Source organism: Theropithecus gelada, chromosome 14 (genome assembly GCF_003255815.1).
Source record: "Theropithecus gelada isolate Dixy chromosome 14, Tgel_1.0, whole genome shotgun sequence".
NCBI classification, from domain to species: domain Eukaryota; kingdom Metazoa; phylum Chordata; class Mammalia; order Primates; family Cercopithecidae; genus Theropithecus; species Theropithecus gelada.
Window position 1 is genome coordinate 28,492,751 of NC_037682.1, and position 17,678 is coordinate 28,510,428.

At 37.4% G+C, this 17,678-nt stretch overlaps 2 pseudogenes across 2 annotated transcripts; one reads left to right on the forward strand and one right to left on the reverse strand.

Annotated features, from left to right (window-relative positions):
- Positions 1-6,965: 6,965 nt before the first annotated feature.
- LOC112607179 lies at positions 6,966-7,636 on the reverse strand (annotated as a pseudogene). Its single transcript, XR_003115747.1, has one exon. The product of XR_003115747.1 is annotated as a succinyl-CoA:3-ketoacid coenzyme A transferase 1, mitochondrial pseudogene (transcript).
- Positions 7,637-7,659: 23 nt separating this feature from the next.
- LOC112607180 lies at positions 7,660-10,339 on the forward strand (annotated as a pseudogene). The gene has a single exon (XR_003115748.1). The product of XR_003115748.1 is annotated as a succinyl-CoA:3-ketoacid coenzyme A transferase 1, mitochondrial pseudogene (transcript).
- The last annotated feature ends 7,339 nt before the right edge of the window (positions 10,340-17,678 follow it).

Below are 17,678 nucleotides of genomic sequence, written 5' to 3' on the forward strand. Positions count from 1 at the left end.
ACTCTACAAGCCAGAAGAGAGGGGGGCCAATAATCAACATTCTTAAAGAAAAGAATTTTCAACCCAGAATTTCATATCCAGCCAAACTAAACTTCATAAGTGAAGGGGAAATAAAATCCTTTACAGACAAGCAAATGCTGAGAGCTTTTGTCACCACCAGACCTGCCTTACAAGAGCTCCTGAAGGAAGCACTAAACATGGAAAGGAACAACGGGTACAAGCCACTGCAAAAACATGCCAAATTGTAAAGACCATCAATGCTAGGAAGAAACTGCCTCAACTAATGAGCAAAATAACCAGCTAACATCATAATGACAGGATCAAACTCACACATAACAATATTAACCTTAAATGTAAATGGGCTAAATTCTCCAACTAAAAGACACAGACTGGCAAAGTGGATAAAGAGTCAAGACCTATTAGTGTGCTGTATTCGGGAGACCCATCTTAGGTGCAGAGACACACATAGGCTCAAAATAAAGGGATGGGGGAAGATCTACCAAGCAAATGGAAAACAAAAAAATGCAGTAGTTGCAATCCTAGTCTCTGATAAAACAGACTTTAAACCAACAAAGATCAAAAGAGACAAAGAAGGCGATTACATAATGGTAAAGGGATCAATTCAACAAGAAGAGTTAACGATCCTAAATACATATGCAACCAATACAGGAGCACCCAGATTCATAAAGCAAGTTCTTAGAGACCTACAAAGAGACTTAGACTCCCATACAATAATAATGGGAGACTTTAACACCCCACTGTCAACATTAGACAGATCTATGAGAGGGAAAGTTAACAAGGATATCCAGGAATTGAACTCACCACTGCACCAAGTGGACCTAATAGACATCTACAGAGCTCTCCACTCCAAGTCAACAGAACACACATTCTTCTCAGCACCACATTGCACTTATTCCAAAATTGACCACATAGTTGGAAGTAAAGCACTCCTCAGCAAATATAAAAGAACAGAAATTATAACAAACTGTCTCTCAGACCACAGTGCAATCAAACTAGAACTCAGGATTAAGAAACTCACTCAAAACTGCTCAACTACCTGGAAACAGAACAACCTGCTCCTCAATGACTACTGGGTACATAATGAAATGAAGGCAGAAATTGGTTTCAATTGTTCTTTGAAACCAATGGGAACAAAGACATAACATACCAGAATCTCTGGCACACATTTAGAGCAGGATGTAGAGGGAAATTTATGGCACTAAATGTCCACAAGAGAAAGAAGGAAAGACCTAAAATTGACACCCTAACATCACAATTAAAAGAACTAGAGAAGCAAGAGCAAACACATTCAAAAGCTAGCAGAAGGCAAGAAATAACTAAGATCAGAGCAGAACTGAAGGAGATAGAGACACAAAAATCCCTTCAAAAAATCAATGAATCTGGGAGCTGGTTTTCTAAAAAGATCAACAAAATTAATAGACCACTAGCAAGACTAATACAGAAGAAAAGAGAGAAGAATCAAATAGACACAATAAAAAATGATAAAGGGGATATCACCACCAATCCCACAGAAATACAAACTACCATGAGAGAATGTTATAAATACCTCTGTGCAAATAAACTAGAAAATCTAGAAGAAATGGATAAATTCCTGGACACATACACCCTCCCAAGACTAAACCAGGAAGAAGTTGAATCCCTGAATAGACCAATAACAGGCTCTGAAATTGAGGCAATAATTAATAGCCTACCAAGCAAAAAAAGCCCAGGACCAGAGAGATTCACAGCCGAATTCTACCAGAGGTACAAGGAGGAGCTGGAACCCTTCCTTCTGAAACTATTTCAGTCAATAGAAAAAGAGGGAATGCTCCCTAACTCATTTTATGAGGCCAGCATCATCCTGATACCAAAGCCTGGCAGAGATATAACAAAAAAAGAGAATTTTCAACCAATATCCCTGATGAACATTGATGCAAAAATCCTCAATAAAATACTGGCAAACCGAATCCAGCAGCACATCAGAAAGCTTATCCACCATGATCAAGTGGGCTTCATCCCTGGGAGGCAAGGCTGGTTCAACATACGCAAATCAATAAACGTAATCCAGCATATAAACAGAACCAAAGACAAAAATCACATGATTGTCTCAATAGATGCAGAAAAGGCCTTTGACAAAATTCAACAGCCCTTCATGCTAAAAACTCTCAATAAATTAGGTATTGATGGGATGTATCTCAATATAATAAGAGCTATCTATGACAAACCCACAGCCAATATCATACTGAATGGGCAAAAACTGGAAGCATTCTCTTTGAGGACTGGCACAAGATAGGGATGCCCTCTCTCACCACTCTTATTAAACATAGAGTTGGAATTTCTGGCCAGGGCAATCAGGCAGGAGAAAGAAATAAAGGGTATTCAATTAGGAAAAGAGGAAGCCAAATTGTCCCTGTTAGCAGATGACATGATTTTACATTTAGAAAACCCCATCATCTCAGCCCAAAATCTCTTTAAGCTGATAAACAACTTCAGCGAAGTCTCAGGATACAAAATCAACGTGCAAAAATCACAAGCATTCTTATACACCAATAACAGACAAACAGAGAGCCAAATCATGAGTGAACTCCCATTCACAATTGCTTCAAAGAGAATAAAATACCTAGGAATCCAACTTACAAGGGATGTGAAGGACCTCTTCAAGGAGAACTACAAACCACAGCTCAATGAAATAAAAGAGGACACAAACAAATGGAAGAAGATTCCATGCTCATGGATAGGAAGAATCAATATCGTGAAAATGACCATACTGTCCAAGGTAATTTATAGATTCAATGCCATCCCCATCAAGCTACCAATGACTTTCATCAAGAATTGGAAAAAACTACTTTAAAGTTCATATGGAAGCAAAAAAGAGCCTGCATTGCCAAGTCAATCCTAAGTCAAAAGAACAAAGCTGAAGGCATCATGCTACCTTACTTCAAACTATACTACAAGGCTACAGTAACCATAACAGCATGGTACTGGTACCAAAACAGAGATATAGACCAATGGAACAGAACAGAGCTCTCAGAAATAATACCACACATCTACAACCATCTGATCTTTGACAAACATGACAAAAACAAGAAATGGGGAAAGGATTCCCTATTTAATAAATGGTGCTGGGAAAACTCACTAGTCATATGTAGAAAGCTGAAAGTGGATCCCTTCCTTACACCTTATATAAAAATTAATTCAAGATGGATTAAAGACTTAAATGTTAGACCTAAAACCATAAAAACCCTAGAAGAACACCTAGGCAATACCATTCAGGACATAGGCATGGGCAAGGACTTCATGCATAAAACACCAAAAGCAATGGCAACAAAAGTCAAAATTGACAAATGAGATCTAATTAAACTAAAGAGCTTCTGCACACCAAAAGAAACTACCACCAGAGTGAACATGCAACCTACAGAATGCGAGAAAATTTTTGCAATCTACTCATCTGACAAAGGGCTAATATCCAGAATCTACAAAGAACTCAAACAAATTTACAAGAAAAAAACAACCGCATCAAAAAGTGGGCAAAGGATATGAACAGACACTTCTCAAAAGAAGACATTTATGCAGCGAACAGACACGTGAAAAAACGCTCATCATCACTGGACATCAGAGAAATGCAAATCAAAATCACCATGAGATACCATCTCACACCAGTTAGAATGGCAATCATTAAAAAGTCAAGAAACAACAGGTGTTGGAAAGGATGTGGAGAAATAGGAACACGCTTACACTGTTGGTGGGACTGTAAACTAGTTCAACCATTGTGGAAGACAGTGTGGCAATTCCTCAAGGATCTAGAACTAGAAATACCATTTGACCCAACCATCCCATTACTGGGTATAAACCCAAAGGATTATAAATCATGCTATTATCAAGACACATGCACACATATGTTTATTGCAGCACTATTCACAATAGCAAAGATTTGGAACCAACCCAAATGTCCATCAATAATAGACTGGATTAAGAAAATATGGCACATATACACCATGGAATACTATGCAGCCATAAAAAGGATGAGTTCATGTCCTTTGTAGGGATATGGATGAAGCTGGAAACCATCATTCGCAGCAAACTATCACAAGAACAGAAAACCAAACACCGCATGTTCTCACTCATAGGTGGGAACTGAACAATGAGAACACTTGGACACAGGAAGGGGAACATCACACAGTGGGGCCTGTTGTGGAGTGGGGGAAGGAGGGAGGGATAGCATTAGGAGATATACCTAATGTAAATGACGAGTTAAGGGGTGCAGCACACCAACATGGCACATGTATACATACGCAACAAACCTGCACGTTGTGCACATGTACCCTAGAACTTAAAAGTATAATAATAATAAAAATAAAAAATAAAGCTAAAGGAAAAAATCAACTACAAAAAAAAGATCTGCACAGAGTCTTGGCCTTCTGAAAGCCTCCAGAAACAAAGCCAACTGACTGTACTCAACTTACATAACAGTTAAAGAAACACTAGCACTTGCACATGAGAAAGAATCAGTGCAAGAGCTCTGGCAACTCAAAATGCCACTGTGTGCCCTTACCTACAAATGAACACACTAGTACCCCAGAAATGGTTCTTAACCAGATTGAGATAACTGAAATGGCAGCAACAGAATTCAGAATATGGGTGGCAAGGAAGTTCATCAAGATCAAGGAGAAAGTTGAAACCCAATCCAAGGAATAAAAGGAAAGCAGTTAAACAACCTGGGAGCTGAAAAATGAAATAATAATTTTAAGAAAAAACCAGAATAAACTTCTAGAACTGAAGAATTTACTTCAAAACTTTTATAACATAATCAGAAGCATAAACAGCAGAATCGACCAAGCTGAGGGAAAAATCTCAGAGCTTAAAGATTGGTTCTTTGAAGCAACTCGATCCAACAAAAACAAAGAAAAAATAATTTTAAAAAATGAACAAAACCTCTGAGAAATATAAGATTGTGTCATGAGACCAAATCTATGACTCATGAATATTTCTGAAAGAAAAAGAGAGAGAGTAACTTGGAAAACACATCTGAGAACATAGTGCATGAAAATTTCCCTAATCTAGCTAGAGAGAAGGGCATACAAATTCAAGAAATACAGAGAACTGCTGCAAAATATTATACAAGCCAACCACTCCCAAGGAATATAATTATTAAATTTACCACGGTGAATACAAAAGAAAAAATATTGAAGGCAGCTAGAGGAAAAGGTCAGGTCAACTAAAAAGGGAACCTCATCAGGCAAGCAGCAGACCTCTCAACAGAAACCTTACAAACTAGGAGAGATTGGGGGCATGTTTAAGCATTCTTAGAAAAAAGAAATTCCAACCAAGAATCTCACATCCCACTAAGCTAAGTTTCTTGAGCAAAGGAGACATAAAATCCTTCTCAAACAAGCAAGCACTAAGGGAATTTGTTACCACCAGATCAGCCATACAAAAGGCCCTAAAAGGAATGGTAAACATGGACACAAAAAATTGAAACCTGCTACCACAAAAAAAAAAAAAAAAAAAAAACCACACTCAAACGCATCACTCACAGGCAATATGAAGCAATTTTACAAGCAAGTCTACAAAACAAACAGCCAGCAATATGACAACAGAATCAAAATCTTGTATATTAATACTAACTCTGAATGTAAATTATCTAAACATCCATCTTAAAAGGCATAGAGTGGCAAGCTGTATAAAAAGACAAGAGCCAACTGTCTGCTGTCTTCAAGAGACACATCTCACATGTAATGACACCCACGGGCTAGAAATAAAGGAATGGAGAAAGATCTAACATGCAAATAAACAACAACAAAAAAGCAAGAGTCACGATTCTAATATCAGATAAACAGAGTTTAAGCCAACAACAACCAAGAAAAACAAAGAAGGGCATTACATAATGATAAAGGGTTTATTTCAACAAGAAAACTTTACTATCCTAATATATATGCACCTGACACTGGAGCACCCAGATTTATAATAACAAGTTTTTGACCTACAAAAAGATTCAGACAGCCACAAAATAACATAGGGGACTTCATCACCCAACTGACAGTGCCAAACAAATCATTGAGGCAGAAAACTAACAAAGATATTCTGAACTTAAACTTGACACTTGCCCAATTGGGCCTAATAGGCATCTACAGAATATTCCATCCAACAACCATAGAAAATATATTATTTTCATCTACACATGGAACATATTCTAAGATTGACCATATGCTTGGTCATAAGGCAAGTCTCAATAAATTCAAAAAAATTAAGACATACTAAGCACACTCTTAGACCACAGTGCAAAAAAAAAAAAAACCAATAATATCTCTCAAAACTATATAAGAACATGGAAAACAAACAATTTGCTTCTAAATAACTATTGGGTGAACAACAAAATTAGGGAAGAAATTAAAAAGTTCCTTGAAATCAATGAAAATAGAGATACAACTCACCAAAATCTTTGGAATGCAGCTAAAACAGTGTTAAGAGGAAAGTTTATAGTGCTAAATGCCTTCATGAAGAGGTTAGAAAGAGCTCAAATTAATGATATAACATTGTACCTTAAAGATATAGGGGAAAAAAAAGAATGATCCAACCCCAAAGATAGCAGAAGAAAAGAAATAACTAAAATCAGAGAACTGAATGAAATAGAGACCAAAAAGTCCATACAAAAGATTAATGAAACCAATAATTGTTTCTTCAAAGGAATAAACAAGACTGATAGATCACTAGCTAGATTAACAAAGAAAAGAAAAAGGATCCAAATAAGCTCAATCAGAAATAACAAAGATGACATTACAAATGATCCCACAGACATACAAAACATCCTCAGAGACTACCATGAACACCTCTATGTACACAAATTAGAAAATCTAGAAGAAATAGATACATTTCCGGAAAGACACAACCTCCAAAGATTTAACCAGGAAGAAAGTAAAAACCTGAAGAGACAAATAACATGTTCCAAAACTGAATCAGCAATTTTAAAAACCTACCCACCTTCTTGTACCAAGGTCCCATACCCTGTGGGGGTGTAAAATGCAGGAACTCCAGCCCCGCCCGCACGGATCCTCTCCGCAAGTGTGCCCTGTGGTGTCAGCTCCACTTCTAATTCACCAGATAAGTACTGTCGTTCAAATTCTGCATTTTCTCCCACATATGAAGAGATCATGCGTTTTATCTGCTTGGACCGAAGCAAAAGCCCCAAACCAAAATTGTCAACCCCTGCGTTGTTGCTGACTGCAGTCAGTCCTTTTACTCCAGTTTTCAGTGAAGCACCTATAAGATTCTCTGGAATTCCACATAGCCCAAAACCACCAACCAAAACCGTTGCACCATCAGGAATGTCTTTTACAGCTTCTACTGGATCTGTATAAAACTTGGTATGGCGATGAGCACTGGTGGAAAAGGAACAAACACATCCCTTGTACCAGGCTCCCCTAGATCCGCGGGCAGAGGCGCAGAGCCGAAGGCCAGAGGAGAGGAGTTTGAGAGCCGCCATCTTCGGGCCTGAGGCAGGAGGAGGCTACCGGGTGGAGCGCGCGTTTGAGCGTCGGTGCGCGCTGTCCCGGGCGCAGCCGATTCACTGCGAAGAAAAGAGGGGCGGGCTGGAGCCTCCACAGCGCGGCTATGACGTCCTCCCGGCCTTTCGAGGAGCATCGCCCATCAAATACAACAAAGATGGCAGTGTTGCCATTACCAGTAAGCCAAGAGAGGCGAGGGAGTTCAATGGTCAGCACTTTATTTTGGAGGAAGCAATTACAGGGGATTTTGCTTTGGTGAAGACCTGGAAGGCGGACCGAGCAGGAAACGCGATTTTCAGGAAAAGTGCAAGGAATTTCAACTTGCCAATGTGCAAAGCTGCAGAAACCACAGTGGTAGAGGTTGAAGAAATTGTGGATATTGGAGCATTTGCTCCAGAAGACATCCATATTCGTCAGATTTATGTACATCGCCTTATAAAGGGAGAAAAATATGAGAAAAGAATTGAGCCTTTATCAATCCGGAAAGAGGGAGATGAGGAAGCCAAATCTGCTAAACCTGGAGATGACGTAAGGGAACGAATCATCAAGAGGGCCGCTCTTGAGTTTGAGGATGGCATGTATGTTAATTTGGGCATAGGAATCCCTCTCCTGGCCAGCAACTTTATCAGCCCAAATATGACTGTTCATCTTCAAAGTGAAAATGGAGTCCTGGGTTTGGGTCCACACCCACGACAACATGAAGCTGATGCAGATCTCATCAATACAGGCAAGGAAACAGTTACTATTCTTCCAGGAGCCTCCTTTTTCTCCAGCGATGAATCATTTGCAATGATTAGAGGGGGACATGTCGATCTGACAATGCTAGGAGCGATGCAGGTTTCCAAATATGGCTAACTGGATGATACCTGGGAAGATGGTGAAAGGAATGGGAGGTGCTATGGATGTAGTGTCCAGTGCCAAAACCAAAGTGGTGGTCACCATGGAGCATTCTGCAAAGGGAAATGCACATAAAATCATGGAGAACTGTACATTACCATTGACTGGAAAGCAATGTGTCAACCGCATTATTACTGAAAAGGCTGTGTTTGATGTGGACAAGAAAAAAGGGCTGACTCTGATCGAGCTCTGGGAAGGTCTGACAGTGGATGACACACAGAAGAGTACCAGGTGTGATTTTGCAGTTTCACCAAAACTCATGCCAATGCAGCAGATCGCAAATTGAAACATGAATATTTGTACCAGGCTGCGTGTTTTTCATTTTAAACACATAGGATTTAATTGAAAGGCCACCAGTAATCATAATTGTGTATTTAACAGGTGGTTTTTGATTAGTTTTCTTCTAGGGTTTCAGACTTTATGCATCCATATAAACTGTTCTCTAGGCATGCTGTGACATTTTAATAAAAAGCAAAAGGAGCATTTATAATTATCTCATTTGTTAAGTACCGAGAAGGTTGTCTTTATAATAGGTAATTATATTGAATGCATTTTCACTGAATATGGTATGTATGCTAAATTATATGAACCTTTCCCAAAGAAGGGCCCTATAAATTGATGTGGCTTTCCTCTTAACTATTAATTATTAATCCTGAAAGAAAGATAACATATTGGATTTTCTGCTTAGGAGGGTTGCTTTCATGTTTTTTTTTTTCAACCTCCTCTGACTTTTCTTTTGGGGCTTCAGATTTTATGATTACATCTTGTCCCCCTAGAGCATCCCCCTTCTTCCCATACTGCTTTTAAACAGATGCCCAAGAAGGCAAGCAGGAATGTCTCTTGTGGGGGAGAGCAGGGAGAAATAATTAGTTCAAACCAACTATCTATCTGTGCTTTTCAAAGACTAAGGCATATTATAGGAATAGGAACAGAAGAAACTGATTCTTCTGTTTTCTCATTTTAAAACAGCCCAGTATTCCTTTGTATTCTCAAGGGTCCTTGAGAATATTTCTGTTATTGAGACCCTGTGGGCTACTTGTGCTGTACCTCCTCTCAAACCAAGAAGGGCTGCAGGATAATTTACCATGAATCCTTAGTAGCAATGACAGCAGAGTTAAAACATAAAAGGTGCTTTACTTTCAGGCTCTCGTTTTGGTTCAGAAAAGATTTTAAATATTGAATGACACTTCTACAGAACAACGATTTTTCTTCTGCCAAGGCTACTTCCTTTAACAAAGTGTCTTTAATTCAGCCTTGTCCAACTAGGGAAAATAATGATGGACAAGTCTAGGATTTGAAGTCAGTGAACTTTTAGTGTCAGGGAATAAACATGGTCGGTAGATCAGATTTGAAAGAAACTTCCTTAGGGTATTCTCAATACTAGACAGGGGCCCATGGGAATGACTTCAGAAGCATGCCTGATAATAGATGGGTAAGAAGTCTAGGCACCCTGAAGAACAGGTGAGATAGCTGGCCTCTGGACAGAGGTAGGCATAGTACAGTACAATATATCATTCCTCTGGTCCTAAATATAGGAACTTATTCATGTTTTTAGGTGATGGTGGTCATTGAAACTCACTTCTCTTCAGGTGTAGCTACAATTGTGTAATATACAATATTAGAGAAAGGACAGGTTTTAATAAGTAACACACACCATATATAAAATAGCCTTTCTGGCTGGCCACATGGTTAAATGCATACCTTCCCAGTACTGGGGGAAAAAAAATGACCTTTCTTAGAATGTGCAAGTTTCATGAGAGTAATATATTGATATGACTTTGAAAAGAATTGTTGATAGTTACATCTTCAAACTTGCTTATCATTCCAGTATGCGTCTTTAAGATATTGTGATTCTAAGTAGATGACTTTATATTCTTGATTAAAGAGTGCTATACTTGCTAAGAAATGCATTAAGGAATATAATAAATATTCCAAAGTGAAAAAAAAAAAAAAACCTACCAACCTAAAAGAGCCCAAGAATAGATTAATTCTGACATGATCTGGCTCTGTGTGCCCACCCAAATCTCATCTTGAATTGTAATCTGAATTGTAATCCCCAGGTGTTGGGGGACGGACCTCATAGGAGGTGATTAGATTATTGTGACGGTCCCCCTATGCTGTTCTCATGATAGAGAGAGAGTTCTCATGAGATCTGATGATTGTATAAGGGGCTTTCCCCCCTTCACCCATTCTTCTCTCTCGTCACCATGTGAAGAAGCATCTGTTGCTGTCCCTTCTGCCGTGATTGTAACCTTCCTGAGGCCTCCCCAGCCATGTGGAACTGCAATTAAACCCTTTTGCTGTATTAATTACCCAATCTCAGGTATTTCTTTATAGAAGCATGAGAACAGACTAATACAGATTCACAACCAAATTCTACCAGTCATACAAAGAATTGATATGAATCCTACTGAAACTATTTCAAAACATTTAGGAAAGAGGGCTTCTCCCTAACTCGTTCTATGAAGTCAGCATCATTCTGATATCAAAATCTGTCAGAGACACAACAAAAAAAAGAAAACTTTAGGCCAATATCCATGATGAAGATAAACACAAAAATCCTCAGCAAAATACTAGCATACCAAATCCAGTAGCACATCAAAAAGTTAATTCACCATGATCAAGTAGGCTTTATTCCTGGGATGCAAGGTTAATTCAACACACACAAATCAATAAATGTGATTCACCACACAAGCAGAATCAAAAACAAAAATCATATGATTATCTCAGAGATGCAGAAAAATATTTCAATAAAATCCAACATTTCATCATGATAAAAATCCTCAACAGACTAGGCAGCAAAGGAACACACTTCAAAATAAGAAGCGCCATCTATGACAAATCCACAACCAACATTATACTGAACAGGCAAAAGCTGGTACCATTTCCCGGGAGAACTGGAACAAGACAAGGATGCCTACTCCCACCACTCCTATTCAACATAGTAGAGGGAGGCCTAGCCAGAGCAATCAGTCAGAGAAAGAAATAAAGTCATCCAAATAGGAAAATAAAAAGTCAAACTATCTCTCTTTGCTGATGATATATTTCTATACATAGAAAACCCTAAAGATTCTCCTAAAAGGCTCCTGGAACTGTAAACATATTCAGTAAAGTTTCAGGATACGAAATTATTGTATAAAAATTAGTAGCATTTCTATACATCAGTGACATTCTAGCTGAGAACAAAGTCAAGAACACAATCCCATATACAATAGCCACAAAAAATGAAGCATCTAGGAATGTATGTAACCAAGGATGTGAAAGATCTCTACAAGGAGAATGACAAAACACTGCTGAAATAAATCAGAGATGACACAAATCTATGGAAAAATATCCTATGCTCACTGATTTGAAAAATCACTATTGTTAAAATGGTCATACTGCCCAAAGCAATTTACAGATTCATTCCTATCCCTATCAAAATACTAATGTCATTTTTCACAGAATTGGAAAAATCTACTCTGAAATTCATATGGAACCAAAAAAGAATCCAAACAGTCAAAGCAATCCTAAACAAAAAGAACAAGCCAAAAGCATCATATGATCAGATTTTAAACTATACTCTAAGGCTAAGAAGCCAAGCCAGCATGGTACTGGTACAAAAACAGACATATAGAAAAATAGAACAGAATAAAGAGCATGGAAATAAAGTCACATACCTATAACCATTAGATCTTTGAGAAAACTGACCAAAATAAGCAATGGAGAAAGGACTACCTATTCAATGAATGATATTGAGATGACTAGCTAGCCATATGCAGAATAATGAAACTGGAACTCCTACCTCTCAACATGTACAAAAATTAACTCAAGATCGATTAAAGACTTAAATATAAAACCTTAAACTATAAAAATCCTAGAAGATAACCTAGGAATTTCCCTTCTCAACATGGGCTTTGGCAAAGAATTTAAGGCTATGTCTCTAGGAGCAATTACAACAAAAACAAAAAGGACCTAATTAAACTAAAGAACTTCTGCACGGCAAAAGAAATTACCAACAAAGTAAACAGCCTACAGAATGGGAGAAAATATTCACAAACTATACGTCTGACAAAAGTCTAATATCCAGCATCTACAAGGAATTTAAATCAACAAGCACAAAACAAACTAACGAATTAAAAAGTAGGCAAATGAAATGAACAGACACTTCTCAAAAGAAGATGTACAAGTGGCCAAGAAACATGAAAAAATGATTGACGTCATTAATCATCAGAGAAATGCAAACCAAACAACAACGAGGTACCGTCTCACATCAGTCAGAGTGGCTATTATTAAAAAGTCAAAAAATAACAGATGCTGGCCAGGTTGCAGAGAAAAGGGAGCACTTATACATTGCTGGTAGGAATGCAAACTAGGTCAGCCACTGTGGAAAGCAGTTTGGAGATTTCTCAAAGAACAGAAAACAGAACTACCATTCAACCTAGCAATCCCACTACTGGGTATATGCCCAAAGGAAAATAATTTATTATATCAAAAAGAAACATGCACCTGTGTGTTCATTGCAGTGCTAGTCATAATAGCAAAGACATGGAATCAGCATAGGTAGGTACCCTTCAACAGTGGCTTGGATAAAGAAAATGTGTTATATATATACCATGGAATACTGTGCAATAATCAAAAAGGATAAAATTATATACTTTGCAGCAACATGGATAGAGCTTGAGGCCATTATCCTAAGAGAATTAATGCAAAAACAGAAAAACAAATGCCACATATTCTCACATATAAGTGGGAGCTAAACATTGAATACCCATAGACACAAAGATGGGGAACACTGGGGACTACTAGACAGGAGAGGGAAGGAGGGAGGCAGGCATGGGCTAAAAAACCATATATTGGGTACTATGCTCATCACCTGTGTAATGAGATCAGTTGTACCATAAACCTCAACATCGTGCAATATGTAACATGTAACAAACCTGCACATGTACCCCTTAATCTATAGTAAAAGTTGAAATTATAAATAATTATATTTAAATGAAAACACCCAATTCTCCCAGAATTCCTATTCCCTACTACACTTTATTTACTTCCACAGCAGTACTATTATTTAATTTATGTGAATCTGCAGTGTCCATGTCTCTCCACTAGAATGTAAGCTCAATGGGGCAGGGGTTTGTATTTGTTTTATTCACCAATGTATTCCTAGTGCCTAAGTGCCTGGAACATACTGGAACATGGTAGGTGCTTGATAAACATTTGTTGAATGTGTGAATGATGACAGTGAATAAATGATGAGAATAATAGAATCTCAAGACTGAAAGGAAACTACCAAGTCACCTGATGACCCAATCTCTTTTCTTTCATTTACTGGCTCTGATAATGGTAACAGACAAAGTGGGTGACAGGGGAAATAATTCAGGAATCTAACTGGGAAATTACCTGAGAAAATTTGGATCTTCGTACCCAGGGGGAAGGGGAGAGGGCAACAGATGGGGCCAGAGAATGTAAACACTCAGCCTCGTGTTTTTGTTTTCCTGATGGGTCCAACTAGAGAAGAATGAGGAGGATTCTCAATGCAGTATGTAGTCTGCAGTTGATCAGTCAGTCTCAGGTATTTACTGGCCACTTACCATGTTCCCATAGATATTAGTGACCAGTTTCTATATGACAAGCACCCTATCAAGCACATAGGATAGCAAACAGGACAGACCCAGACTCTGCACTCTTGGAGCTTAAAGTCTATTAGGGAAAACAGCCATCCAGCAGTTCCTTACAATTGTGGAAGTGCCATTACATGGATGTGTAGAGTGCCCTAGGGGCATGTAAAAAGACTATCTAAGCATCCTGTAGAATCAGAGAAAGCCACCCAAGAAAGCACTGAAGCTCTTCTGTAACCCTTTCAATACATAGAATGCAAAAGTAAGTCTGAAGGTAAGACCCCAAAGGAACAGGGTCCTAATCCTGGAAGTGGATTTTGGACCCTCAGCTTATTCTGTGACCTCTAGGCAAGTCACTCTGCTTCTTGGAGTTTCAATTTCTTTTTCTTGTTTGTGTTTTCAGATTCTGATATTTTATCATTTCTGGAAGACATAAGAATCCAGTTAGCCAAAGTCCAGAATAGAAATTAGATGGGAGTATTGATTCTTCCCATAGGAAACATATGTGTTGAGGATGAATTACTTTGGTAGTTGATGAGAGAAGAAAACTGGAACAATATAAGAAGGGACTTGTGAATAGGGAGGAGGAGTGGGGCATGGGATGGGACTGAGGGTTTTGACTGGGACAACTTTTGAATTGAAAGACAACTAGAACAAATCATTTTAACAATAAATAATATTTGTTGGTATTTAGAACTTTGATACGTACACTATCTCATTTTATCCTCACCAAAAGTCTGTGAATTATGATTGCACCTGTCTTGCAATTTAAAAAACTGAGTTTGAAAGCATCAAATCAGAACATGGCAAAGCAGAAAGTAAACTTGTGCTCCCAGCTCTAGAATCCCACTAGGAAACTCAGCAAAGAAAATGCGGATAAGCTGCTGTATAGAGATGGCTCCGGAAGGTTCTGATTCTGATCCCAGATGCAGTGGAGGGCATCAGAGGAGGAAAAAGTCACAGCTGGATCCTTAACCAAAACAGACTAACAGAAAGCTTCCAAGTATGGGCAGCTGGGAGCTCTGGACAGGAGTAGAAACTTCAGAGAAGACCACTGCCTACTCATCAAGAGACATCCTTTTAAGGCAAGAAGGGTCCATCCTCCTTTACTCAGCATGATGGGGCTGGGATTGAGGAAAGCCATTATTGCATTTGTTCACTTATTCAGCAAACACTCCTTGAAATTCTACTATGTTCCAGCCCTAGCCTATGATTAAACAAAAGGGAACACTTGTACACTGCTGCTGGGAATGAAAGTATAGCCATATGGAAAACAGTATGGAGGCTCCTCAAAAAAATAAAAATTCATTGATACCACTTCTGGATATATATATAAAGAATATGATATCAGTATCTAAAAAAGATAGCTCTACTTTCATGTTCATTGCAGCATTATTCACAATAGCTAAGATATGGAAACAACCTAAATGTCTGTCAATGGATGAATGGGGAAAAAAAGCTTATCATCACTGGTCATAAAAGAAATGCAAATCAAAACAACAATGAGATTCCATCTCACACCAGTTAGAATGGTGATCATTAAAAAGTAAGGAAACAACAGATGCTGGAGAGGATGTAGAGAAATAGGAACACTTTTACACTGTTGGTGAGAGTGTAAAGTAGTTCAACTACTGTGGAAGAGAGTGTGGTGATTCCTCAAGGATCTAGAAGAAGAAACACCATTTAACCCAGCAATCCCATTACTGGGTATATACCCAAAGGATTATAGCTCATTCTACTATAAAGATACATGCACATGTATGTTTATTGCAGCACTATTCACAACAGCAAAGACTTGGAACCAACCCAAATGTCCATCAATGTTAGACTGGATAAAGAAAATGTGGCACATATACACCATGGAATACTATGCAGCCATAAAAAAGAATGAGTTCATGTCCTTTGCAGGGACATGGATGAAGCTGGAAACCATCATTCTCAGCAAACTAACACAGGAACAGAAAACCAAACACCACATGTTCTCACTCATAAGTGGGAGTTGAACAATGAGAACACATGGACACAGGGAGGGAAACATCACACACCAGGGCCTGTTGGGGGCTGGGGGGCTAGGGGAGGGATAACATTAGGAGAAATACCCAATATAGATGATGGGTTGATGGGTGCAGCAAACCACCATGACACATGTATACCTATGTAACAAACCTGCACATTCTGCACATGGATCCCAGAACTTAAAGTATCATTAAAAAAAAATGTGATACACATATAGATACTGATACAGATATAGACATATATATATACACATAGGTATATCTATACATTGATATACCTATATAGAGAGATATAGAGATATATTATATATTTATATGTAGATATATACCAATATATAAGATACAGATATATTGATATATAAACACATAGATCTATCAATATATGATATATAGATATATTGATATACAAATTGATAAATATATGTAGATTGATAAATGTATATGTAGGCATAGGTACATCTATAGAGATACATCTATATATTTATATTATATAATATCAATACTATATATAGATATATTTATGTCTACATATATTAATATATCTACATATTTATATATCAATATATAGATATACCTATGTCTACATATATATCAGTCTCCACATGTATATCGATTACATGTATATTTATATATCAATATACATATACATATGTATATACATATGATATATTCAGTATATAGATATAACCATATTTAACATAGATATAGATCTACATATTAATATATAACATATATATATATACCATATTTATATATCTATATAAATACACTGGTGTATACTTACATATAAATATATTGATATATTCTACATAGTGATATACTGATATATTCTATATAGTGATATATAGATCAGTACAGACATAAATAAGTATATAGATTGATATACATGCATATATATGTAAAATGAGATATTATTCAGACTCAAAAAAGGAAAAAATGTTTGCCATTTGAAAAAACATGATTACCCTGGAGGACATTATGCTAATTGAAATCAGCTAGACACAGAAAGACAAATACTGCATGATCTCAAGTTCTATGTGGAATGTGGAATCTAAAAGAGTCGAACTCGCAGAAGCTGGAGTAGAATAGTGGCTATCAGAGACTGAAGGGAGGGAATATGGGGAGATGCTGCTAAAGGATATAAACTTTTGGTTTTACAGATGAATATGTTCTGAAGTTTTCATGTACATCAATGTAACTATAGTTAACAATACTACATTGTATACTAGAAATTTGCTAAGCAGGTAAACATTAAGTGCTCTCACCAGAAAAAAAAAAAAGGAAAAGAAGATGGTAATTAAGTGAGATGCTGGATATAAATTAGCTTGATTGTGGTGATTCTTTCACAGGTATACATATATCAAAACATCAAGCAGTATAAGTTAAATATATATAATTTTTATTTATCAATTATACTTCAATAAAGCTGAAAAGAAAGTAAGGTCTCTAGTAATGGTTGAAATTAAAATAAATATGAAAAGGTCTTTTTAAAAGACCTTTTAAAAAGAAATGTAAGAAGTTCTTTCTCTCAAGAAATATACAGGGTGGTTTCATATAATGAATAAGGGTACAATTTACCTCCATGAGTCTGGGCTCCACTCTGTACCAATTTTGTGACTTTAAGCAAGTTTTTTAAACTCTCTGTACCCTATTTTCTCATCAGC